Raw genomic sequence first — 12,139 nt, 5'->3', positions numbered from 1 at the left:
TTTTTTATTTGTGTGTGTGAGTGTGTATTTCCAAATGTATGTGGATTATTTTTACTTGTATTTGTTCTTGATAATCAAATACAACTACAAACAATCAAATATAGACACAGTTTTTTAACAGTTATTTATCACTACCATGCTGGTCTCTGATTCGTTGCTCAACAAAGAGCACAGGGTCACCTGCGATGTGGATATGAAGCCAATAAGTGCTGCTACCCTCTCAACATACTCTGCTTCAGCCTTCATGAACAAGACATCAGCAACTATACTTGTGCTGTCACTTACTGTATTCTAGCAACACTGGAATTAGAACTAGCTTAGCCATTGTATTTAGATTAGTCTTAGAGTCTGCAGGATGATTAATTAGTATTGAGCTCAGTTCAAGCCACAAATCTATCTCTGTAGTACTTTATGGTGTAAAGCTCCTTTTTTGTGTCACTTCTATTTGCCGGCTTTGGTAGCTGATGTTAATTGTGTAGAGTCGGGTTTGGATTTGCTGGCTTATGTAGTAAAATATGACGTTATTCAGGCGCTTTGTGGGGGTGGGATTATCGCTTTAACCCCTTTGCTGGCTCGTTTTCCCTTTCGCTGCAAGAAAAGCAATGTGTTCCACACTGGGTGGGGGACTGTGCAGGAGAAGCTAAAAAACTGACACAGTTTGAGCAAAAATTACAGAATATTGCTGAACAGCAGGAAGAGACTGATCCTGTGTAGAAAAACTAGTAAGTAAGTAAGTAAGTAAAATTTATTTATATAGCACTTTTTAAGACAAAAACGCTGTTACAAAGTGCTTCACATGAAGACATGTCAAACAAACAATATAGCAACATAGAGGAAATATAAAAGCATATCAAACAAGCAATAGTACAATATAAATATGAGATAAAACAACATATTACGCATTAACATTACCCAAATGCCTGTCTAAACAGATGAGTTTTAAGGTGTTTTTTAAAAGAGGCCACCATGGTGCGTAGTGAGGAGGGTAAACCGTTCCACAGTATTGGAGCCAGGGAGCCAGGGTTTGAAACTATCACGTGTTCTTACTTTAACCCACAGAAATTCAACAGCCATTCCATCTTTGAGGTCCATGTGCCAAGGCATGCATTTTCCTCTTCTAAAACATCACCATGTTGTATTTTGGGGCTGGAGAATCTGGTGCACCCAGAAGAAGCCTGTCTTGTATTTATATGATGCAGATAGAAAATAAATCCTTTCTTTTGCCTTTTCACAAAATCTCAAGATACAGTGGAGCACAGTGGAGCAAAAAAGTATTTAGTCATCCACCAATTGTGCAGGTTCTCACACCTGTAATTTTCATCATAGGTATACCTCAGTTATGAGAGACAAAAGGAAGAAAAAAAATCCAGAAAATCACATTGACTGATTTTTATTTAGAAGAATTTATTTGCAAATTATGTTGGAAAATAAGTATTTTCATCTTAATACAAAGGGTATATACTTTGTTGGCAATGACAGGGGTCTGTTCTGTAAGTCTGTAAGTTCTGTAAGTCTTCACAAGGTTTTCACATACTGTTGCTGGTATTTTGGCCCATTCCTCCATGCAGATCTCCTCTAGCCTTCCTGTCGTGTTCGGGTCAAATGTGACTGATTTAGAATTTAAAACACTCATAAATATTGTGTTTTACATCTGATTGCCAGTGTTTTAATCAATGGTGTTCCTGGTCAAAGGTGACCACCATAGGAAATGAATGGGTATCCACTCACTCACTGACTGAATGACCCAATGAACGACCCACTGAACGACCCACTGACTACTCCCTCTTAATGACCCACTGAAAGGCACTGAATGTGCCTATCCCCTACCTGAACCACACCTTCCAGACTAATGTATCATCTTCACACAGACCCCATATATATATATATATATATATATATAGCTTGATGTTTGCCTTGCACTCCATTTTCTCTGAGCACAATGAGCAGGCAACTGACCAAGCGGTTATCTGTCAAAGAGGTTCTGGTCCAGGTTTTTGGACATGATGAAGAGGGCACTGAAATTGAACCAGAGATAAAGGAGGATGTGTCAGAAGTGGAGGACAACACAGATTTTGATGCAGACTTTGAGGAGACTGACCAGTGTACAGATGGAGAGGGAGCGGCACCTGAAGAACAGGCACCTGAGGAGACATTCCAGTCCAAGAGTGGACACTTGCTCTGGTCTTTATCCCCCCAGGTCAGAGGAAGTAGAGCGAGAGTGGAAGTCATAAATATGACGCCAGGGCCAACACGGTATCCAATAACTTATGTGGATGACATCAAGTCCAGCTTCAAGTTCGTTTTACCAGAGTCAATTGAGGGAATTATACTGGAAATGACAAACCTAGAAGGAGAAAGTGTGTTTGGGGACACCTGGAGAGAAATCGACCTGCTAGACCTCCAAGCCTACATAGGCCTGTTGATTTTAGCAGGAGTATATTGCTCAAACATTGAGGCTACAAAAAGTCTGTGGGATGCAGAGTCTGGCCGACCTATATTCCGGGTAACTATGTCCTTACAACAGTTTCATGTCCTTTCAAGAATTATTCAATTTGATAACAGAGATACAAGACCTGTTCGCTGGAGAAATGACAAACTGGCTGCCATGAGGAACATCTGGGACAGGTGGCTGGAGCGCCTACCACATATGTACAATCCAGGCCCTGAGGTGACAGTTGATAAGTGCCTGGTTCCTTTCAGAGGTCGCTGTTCCTTCAAGGTGTACATTCCAAGCAAACCAGGGAAATGTGGAATAAACATCTCGACAGCATGTGATGCAAGGAGCAGCTACAGTGGGGCAAAAAAGTATTTAGTCAGCCACCGATTGTGCAAGTTCCCCCACCTAAGATGATGACAGAGGTCAGTAATTTGCACCAGAGGTACACTTCAACTGTGAGAGACAGAATGTGAAAGAAAAATCCATGAATTCACATGGTAGGATTTGTAAAGAATTTATTCGTAAATTAGGGTGGAAAATAAGTATTTGGTCACCTCAAACAAGGAAAATCTCTGGCTCTCACAGACCTGTAACGTCTTCTGTAAGAAGCTTTTCTGTCCCTCACTCGTTACCTGTATGAATGGCACCTGTTTGAACTCATCATCTGTATAAAAGACACCTGCCCACAGCCTCAAACAGTCAGACTCCAAACTCCGCCATGGCCAAGACCAAAGAGCTTTCGAAGGACACCAGGAAAAGTATTGTAGACCTGCACCAGACTGGGAAGAGTGAATCTACAATAGGCAAGCAGCTTGGTGTGAAAAAATCAACTGTGGGAGCAATCATCAGAAAATGGAAGACATACAAGACCACTGATAATCTCCCTCGATCTGGGGCTCCACGCAAGATCTCATCCTGTAGGGTCAAAATGATCATGAGAACGGTGAGCAAAGATCCCAGAACCACACAGGGGGACCTGGTGAATGACCTGCAGAGAGCTGGGACCAAAGTAACAAAGGTCACCATCAGTAACACACTACAACGGCAGGGAATCAAATCCCGCAGTGCCAGACGTGTTCCGCTGCTGAAGCCAGTGCATGTCCAGGCCCGTCTGAAGTTTGCCAGAGAGCACATGGATGAGCACACACAGCAGAGGATTGGGAGACTGTCATGTCAGATGAAACCAAAGTAGAACTTTTGGTATAAACTCAACTCGTCGTGTTTGGAGGAAGAAGAATACTGAGTTGCATCCCAAGAACACCATACCTACTGTGAAGCATGGGGGTGGAAACATCATGCTATGGGGCTGTTTTTCTGCCAAGGGGACAGGACGACTGATCCGTGTTAAGGACAGAATGAATGGGGCCATGTATCGTGAGATTTTGAGCCAAAACCTCCTTCCATCAGTGAGAACTTTGAAGATGAAACGAGGCTGGGTCTTCCAACATGACAATGATCCAAAACACACCGCCCGGGCAACAAAGGAGTGGCTCCGTAAGAAGCATTTGAAAGTCCTGGAGTGGCCTAGCCAGTCTCCAGACCTCAACCCCATAGAAAATCTGTGGCGGGAGTTGAAAGCCCGTGTTGCTCGGCGACAGCCCCAAAACATCACTGCTCTCAAGAAGATCTGCATGGAGGAATGGGCCAAAATACCAGCTACTGTGTGTGCAAACCTGGTAAAGACCTATAGTAAACGTTTGACCTCTGTTATTGCCAACAAAGGTTATGTTACAAAGTATTGAGTTGTATTTTTGTTATTGACCAAATACTTATTTTCCACCCTGATTTACGAAAAAATTCTTTACAAATCCTACCATGTGGATTCATGGCTTTTTTTTTCACATTCTGTCTCTCACAGTTGAAGTGTACCTCTGGTGCAAATTACTGACCTCTGTCATCATTTTAGGTGGGGGAACTTGCACAATCGGTGGCTGACTAAATACTTTTTTGCCCCACTGTATGCCTGGAATATGAAGGTATACATGGGGAAACCCAGTACTGGCAGGGATGAAAAAAACCAGGGCAAGCCTGAACTTCCCCCTGCACAGGTATTGACCAGAGGAAGTGAGCAGTGTTGGGGAGTAATGGAATACATGTACCGCGGTTATGTATTTAAAATACAAAATATGAGTAACTGTATTCCGTTACAGGTACCGTTTAAAAAGGTGGTATTTAGAATACAGTTACTTTGTTGAAATAAATGGATTACACGGGGGTACTTTCCTGTTTCATATTGTGGTGGGTCAGGACTGTTTCGGTTTTGTTTGACAGTAGTTCCAGGCGACAGCGTTACGGTTGCCATGGTTACAGGGTGACGCTCTCGCTCTGCGTGTTTCCTGGGTGAGAGAGCGCCTTTTTGTCATTGTTGTGCTAAGCTAATAGGCAGAATGCTACAGTTATAGCTCTAAAGAATGTAGCCTCATGGGCAGTGTAGTCCGTGCTGCAGGGAGAATGGACTGCCATACTCGTTATGTGTCTGTGAGCACGAGGTGGTAGAAAAAGGAGAGTCGAAAAGTACTAGTTGTCATCGAGCAAAAACGGGAGCTGGAAGCATGTAAATGTAATAATAACCACTGTAGCCAAGAAAAGTGCCTGACGAGCCCAGTTGTAAGTAAGCTATTAAGACTCGACTGTACGCTTTGTTCGTGTTTTCCTCCTAAACAATAAGTTCCGTTGCAGCAGCCTTTCAAGGCCTCTCTCTGTCTCTCGCAAGCACACAACAAAGTAAAGCTATTTTTCGGCTACGAGCCCGACACGAACCCGACGTATTAGCCAGAGGTCCCTTTACCTCCAGTAATAGTAATAAATCACATAGCAATAGTACATTCACGTAGTTGTAAAATGCATGATAATATGTTAAGTAATCCAAAGTATTCAGAATACATTACTCTCATTGAGTAACGTAACGGAATACGTTACAGAATACATTTTAGGGCATGTATTCTGTATTCTGTAATCGAATACATTTTAAAAGTAACCTTCTCAACACTGGAAGTGAGGCACTCTCAGCAAAATGTGCTTTCACTGACACACACACAAGAACAATAGAAATGTCATGCAGATGAGCACGCTACACAAAGATCCCGCTGTCAGCACCACAGAGGGAAGCCCCTTATGATCCAGGGCTACAAAAAGAACGAAGAAGGGGTTGACTGCCTTGATAAGGTAATGTAAAGTTTCATCCATCATGCATTTTATTTTATTTTTATTTATGTGAATCATAGCATTTTGTGTACGACAGATTCAAATATATTTCCCAATCTCTTATTTATTGTTCCTTTTGTTTTATTTTATTTTTTTCGCCTGTACCGTTTGGTTCTTTTGCCATCAGAATTATTGTCTAAAGGCAAAGAAAGATGCCCAACGGATTTACTTACTGACCATCCCGGCCTTGCCGTAATGGTCTATTTGATTCATCTTTGCTTTTATTGTTTATTTTATTTTAATTTCACTTGCTACACAAGGGACAGACATGACTGGGGTAAAGAAAACGGAGAAAGAAAGAGGGAAAGAAAAACAGCGGGGAAGAGGAATGGTGATAAAGGGTAAAAAACAAAAACCAACAAAACAAACAGACAAAAAATACATATATCAATCACCTGGATCACCTGTTGAGAAAGAAAAAAGAGAAAACAACCCCCCAAAAAAGAGAGCAATATAATAAACAACATCATCGTGATGATCTATGTGAATATAACAGTAAATACTAAATATTGAATATTATTGTGCAGCACATAGGATCAACAGCGCCACAGTGTGGTTTGAGGTAGGAGCCAAAAAGGGTGTCGTTTGTGTGTGTGAGCACCCGTGTGTACACCTGTGAGCATGAGCGCGCTTGTATTTAAAAGGTTCCTTCATGTAATGATCTGCTAGAGGGTGTGTGGGGGGGGGGGGGGCATAGCCCCGTCCTCCAGGGCATGAAGCAGGTATGGAGGAGATCCAGGCTCCAGACATCCAGAGGCCCTCAGAGCACAAGAGACCAAGGAAGACCCTCGGAGGGGCAACCGTGCCACTCTCCTGGAAAGAGCTGAGGAGAGCCCCAGGTGAGGGGTCACTCAGCAGCCGCAGAGCAGAAGCCGGGGGGGGGTTGCAGTGACATGCCCGTGAGCTCCGCTGGCAGCCAGCTGTGCCAGAGTGACCGAGCCCCAGGCCGAGAGGCCGAGGGCACCCCACCCCCAAAGGGGCCCGAGCGAGCCCCAGGCTCCAGGCCCAGACAAACAGCCACCAGGAGTGAGCCGGTGCGTACCTGGACGCCCATCCCCGGAAACAAAGAACCACCAACGCACTGATGTCTGAGAGCATCTGCCACTGGCAGGGGGAAGTGGTGGGGGGAGATAGGCCTCCATACCTTGGAGGGCCTGAGATGTCCCTAGAGAGGTGGCGTCTGATACCCAACCTGACATATAGACACAGACAAACAGGCACACACAGATACAAACATCCATTCCCACCCTCATGCTCTCATATGCAATTACTCAGCACTCACCCAACGTGAAGACAGACATAAATACTGTACACACAATCACACTCCCCAAGCGTACTCTGTACCCCAGGTACCATCCGCTCTCACAGAATTTACAGGTCTGTGAGAGCCAGAAATCTTGCTTGTTTGTAGGTGGCCAAATATTTTTTTTTCACCATAATTTGCAAATAAATTCTTTAAAAATCAGACAATGTGATTTTCTGGATTTTTTTTCTCATTTTGTCTGCCATCGTTGAGATATACCTGCGATGAAAATTACTCTCATCTTTTTAAGTGGAAGAACTTGCAAAACTGGTGGCTGACTAAATAGTTCCCCCCCACTGTATATTCATGTAGTTACTGACCAGAGGAACTGAACTGAAGGGGTTCTTTTCGGTTTACCGCATGGACAGGACAATGGAGTCGGGGAAGAAAAGAGGTGGTGGAGTGTGTTTGATGGTGAACAACAGATGGTGCGACAACACAAACATCTCCCCACTCACACACTCTTGCTCGCCCAATCTGGAACTTTTGATCCCTTTCTATCTCCCTCGGGAATTCACTGCGGTCATTGCCTGCACTGTTTACATTCCGCCTCACGCGGACTCGGACACTGCCTTATGTGAGCTACATGAGGCTCTCACACATCAACAAACACTTCACCAAGATGCCGCACTCACTGTTATGGGAGATTTTAACAGAGTGAATCTCAAATGGACATTTCACAACCTTCACCAGCACATCAACTGCCCCACCTGGGCACTAGGACATTAGACCACTGCTACACCCCGTTCAAGAACTGTTACAAGGCTCAGCCCCTACAAGGCTGCGTCCTACCAAATGCGCAGCACGGTCAGAAAGGCAAAGCGGAGCTACAGGGAAAAACTAGAGTCACAGCTATGACAGTGCGACTCTAGGAGCCTGTGGGAAGGACTGCGGACTATAATGGACTATAAACGACCAGCTTCTTCAATGATGAATGCCGATGCTTCACTGGCTGATGAGCTGAACACGTTTTATGTTCGCTTCGACGCCGCAGCAATTAAAACAACAAACGGCTGCACGCGCTCGGAGTGCACCAGTGAAGAAAATGCATTCATCATCACAGAGCATGCCGTGAGGAACACCTTCAGAAGGGTGAACACCAGGAAGGCAGCGGGACCAGATGCAATCCCTGTCCAGGTTCTGAGAGCCTGCGCTGACCAGCTAGCACCGGTGTTCACGGAGATCTTCAACCTCTCCCTGGCCCAAGCTGTGGTTCCCACGTGCTTCAAACAGTCCATTATTGTTCCTGTTCCAAAGAAACAACAGCCCACTTGCCACAATGACTACCGTCCAGTAGCACTGACTTCAATTGTGATGAAGTGCTTTGAAAGACTGATGAGAGATCACATCACTTATTCACTTCCTGCCACCATCGACTCCAGTTTGCTTACCGGACTAATCGTTCCAAAGACGATGCCATATCTCACCTGCTCCACACATCACTGAGTCACCTAGACACTGGCAGAGGGAATTATGTTAGGATGCTGTTCGTGGACTACAGTTCAACATTCAACACAATAATTCCCTCTAAGCTTTTCACCAGGTTGAGGGATCTAGGACTCAGCTCGAACTGTGTCAGTGGATCCTCAACTTCCTCACAGACAGACACCCCACCCTCACAGACAATCAGTGAGGGTGGGAAAACAAGTCTCTCCCTCCATCTCACTCAGCACTGGAGTGCCTCAGGGCTTTGTTTTAAGCCCCCTGCTGTACTCACTGTACACTTATGACTGTGTAGCCACATCAGACACCACCTCCATTGTCAAGTTTGCTGACGACACTGCTGTTGTGGGCCTGATCTCCGCATCAACATCGATGGCCTACCTGGAGGAGATTAGGAACCTGGAGACCTGGTGCCAGGAGAATAACCTCCTCCTAAACATCAGCAAGACTAAGGAGCTGATCGTGGACTTCACTACAGAGCAGGTGAGGAATTACAAACCCCTCATCATCAATGGCACGCAAGTGGAGAGAGTGGACAGTTTCCGATACCTGGGTGTCCACATCACTCAGGACCTGTCATGGTCCTGCCACATCAACACCCTGGTTAAGAAAGCCCGTCAGCGTCTCTTCTTCCTCAGAAGACTTAGAGACTTCCATCTGCCACTGAAGGTGCTCAAGAACTTCTACTCCTGCACCATCGAGAGCATCCTGACGGGAAACATCTGCACCTGGTTTGGGAACAGCACCAACCAGGACAGACGAGATCTGCAAAGAGTGGTGCGCTCAGCCGAACGCATCATTCAATCAGTGCTCCCTGACCTGCTGTCCATCTACACCAAGCAGTGCAAGTCCAAAGCTAGGAAGGTTATGATGGACCTCTCCCATCCCAACAATGGACTCTTCTCACTGTTGAGGTCTGGGAAGCGCTTCCGCTCCCTTAAGGCCAAAACAGAGAGAATGAGGAGGAGCTTCTTCCCCCAGGCTATTCGGGCCCTGAACCAGGTGTAGGACTGGACTCTCCCACACACGTCACTATAAGACTGGACTCTCACACACATCACCACACGCACCACCACACATTTCCTATAATCGTATAATTCCTATAATTTATAATCTTTATAATCTCTTCTGCTATTTGCACATTCTTTACTGTAAATTCTTAAGTGTCATTTAATGGTCGGGCATTGTACAGCTACAAGCATTTCACCCCCATGTCATACTGTGTATGGTTGTGTGTGTGTGACAAATAAAATTTGAATTTGAAAAACACTAAAAAATATGTTCGTGTGTAATGATAACTTGTCTTACTTCAGCAGTTTGTGTCTTAGAGAACTCTTTTTTCAACCCATTAAAAGGAAAGTATAAGAAACTTAACAAGAACAATATTTTTGGCCTGTCGTTGACATGGTGAGGCCTGGCAATCCTGCCATTAATAAAAAAAAAAAAAGCTTATTCCATCATGAAACATGAAAAGCTTTCCACCATCCTGGAGACACTATCAAACACTATAACACGTTTACAGTAACAGTGTCCCTGTCTCTCTATAGATCAGGGGTCGGCAACCCTGGGCATGTGTGCCACAGCTGGCACGCGAAAGGTTAGCTGATGGCACGGCCATAGCTGGACTGGGCATCGGGCATACTGGGATGGTGGATTGGCCAGATGCTGGCAGATGTGTAAAAATAACTCAGTTGTTTGGTAGTGGCTATTGCGGAGCTTCCACAGAGGCCAGCAGGTGGATGAGGGAAAGGGGATGCAGGAGGAGGAGAGACCCAAGGCGGTGAACTGAACTTCAGGTAAGAAGTTATGACCTGCAGTCTATCTGGGTCAGATATAAACCAAGTTTAGGTGTAGTTTATTTTGGTTGTGATGACTTTTTACTGTAAGTTACAATAACTCATACTGCGTAATAGCTAGCATGACGGAGTTTATATACTGCTGGGCGGATGCTATGATGTTACTGATAGTGAACTTTATTTTATTCCTAAGGTTAGTTAGTAGAGTTGCCAACCATCCTATTAAAAACGGAATCGTCCCGTATTAAGAGAAAATATTACGCGTTTTGTATTGAGGTGAAAAGGAACACAGTTTATTCCGTACTTCAGCTACAATGGAAAAAGACACAAAGCTGGAGTTATTCAGCGTCTTTACGCTGTCAGCTGCCTCTTTTTTCTCATTCCCTCCCCCTCCCTCTTCTGTTGCAACTTCAATCATGAAACTGATCAATGATCAGCTGATCAGCTTTTCTGTCGCAAGTCCCATCTCTCTTGTTTGTTTATCTCCCACTTTGCGGCAGAAAGAGGAAATCAGCGGATGTCGCGCTAAACAACAGCAGCATGTTTAAGATTGATCAGCTGTTGTTAGAATTTATGGGGGTGGCTATGGCTCAGGCAGTAGAGCAGGTCAGCTACTGATTGGAAGGTTGGTGGTTTGATTCCTGGCTTCCCCAGTCTGCATGCCAAATATTAACCCCAAATTGCTCTCCGATGCGTTCATTGGAGTGTGAATGTTTATGAATGTTTAGAAGTGCTTGTGTGAATGGTTGAATGAGGCATGTTGTATAAAGTGCTTTGAGTACTCCGGGAGAGTAGAAAAGCGCTATATAAGAATTAGTCCATTTACCATTTAATAATATCTAGTATCAGCTGATGTTTGCTGGAACCACAGTAAACGCTGCTGGTCATGATATGTGATATGTGGATGAGTGGGTGAGATATGATAGGATATGTGGTGAGAGGGGAAGATGAAACCAGGAGATGTCCTTACTGAATCATCAGGGCTAATCAGGTGATTGAGAAACAGGTTTACCTTTTAGGTGACATGAATGAGTTGAAGGGAAGTTATGAACTGTTTCTGAGAGGCAAATAACACCAGGATCCTTTTCTAAGTAGCTGACAGCTGGTAACTGTGCAGGGGCGGGTCTAGCAAAGTTTTGCCAGGGGGCCAGGTAGGGCATTAACAGGGAAAGGGGGGTACAAAGAAATACTTTTCTTTCTTATTCTCATTTAAAATGTCTAGCTTTTAATAAATAATTATCTGAATCTTACAACCAAAATTTTTATCTGATGTAAAATGTATAGAAATCATACATATACCAACAAGACAGTGTACATCACTGTCACAACAGCGTCTGTTTTCATTCAAAGGCTTTATGGCTTTTCCTATACCTATATATCCAATACCTGGTGAGCCGGTCTGTAGTCAAAATGCCCCGGTTGATTTTTTTTCACAGTCCAGCTCTGGGCACGACACGCAGTGAATTAATGTGAGAAGATGCATTAAAAAATAAATGGCCGGCCAGCAGTGCACATTGCAAATTAGTTCGCATAGACCCATTAGTTGTGCCGCTTTTTAACCCTTTAAAACTGGTCTGAGCGGGCACGGCCCATTTTGCGTAACTATTTTAAAATCCCTGTAGAACCGGAACCACGTAAGCTAGGGCAATAAATTTTTTTCCATATGAAACCGGAGGAGTTGTACTTACATCTTATGCCATCAGCTTGCCCTAGGTCACGGTTTCCTTCCACATATAGCTTTGCAAAAACTGCATAAAAACCACTTGAATGTCCCCAATTACCTGCCCGGAACCGAAAGTGATGTCATTTCCGCAGAAATGTGTTTTTTTTTTACCTTCAGGGCTTTATAAGCATATACTGGTGTTTTTAAAAGTTATGTTTGACTTTATGCTTTTCTGAATAGTTGCTGGGATGCTTAGAACTCCAATTGCACTGCTGGAAATAGTTTATTTTGAT

General features: G+C 44.2%; 1 pseudogene; it reads left to right on the top strand.

The window, feature by feature from the left end:
* Positions 1-1,939: 1,939 nt before the first annotated feature.
* LOC146638328 (uncharacterized) lies at positions 1,940-5,611 on the top strand (annotated as a pseudogene).
* Positions 5,612-12,139: the final 6,528 nt, after the last annotated feature.

This window comes from Diplotaxodon limnothrissa, linkage group LG2, assembly GCF_057381915.1.
Source record: "Diplotaxodon limnothrissa isolate DT_005_m linkage group LG2, D_limnothrissa_male_GT1.1, whole genome shotgun sequence".
Taxonomy (NCBI): Eukaryota; Metazoa; Chordata; class Actinopteri; order Cichliformes; family Cichlidae; genus Diplotaxodon; species Diplotaxodon limnothrissa.
The sequence above is the reverse complement of the archived record's forward strand: the minus strand, read 5'-3'. Positions and strand labels throughout refer to the sequence as shown.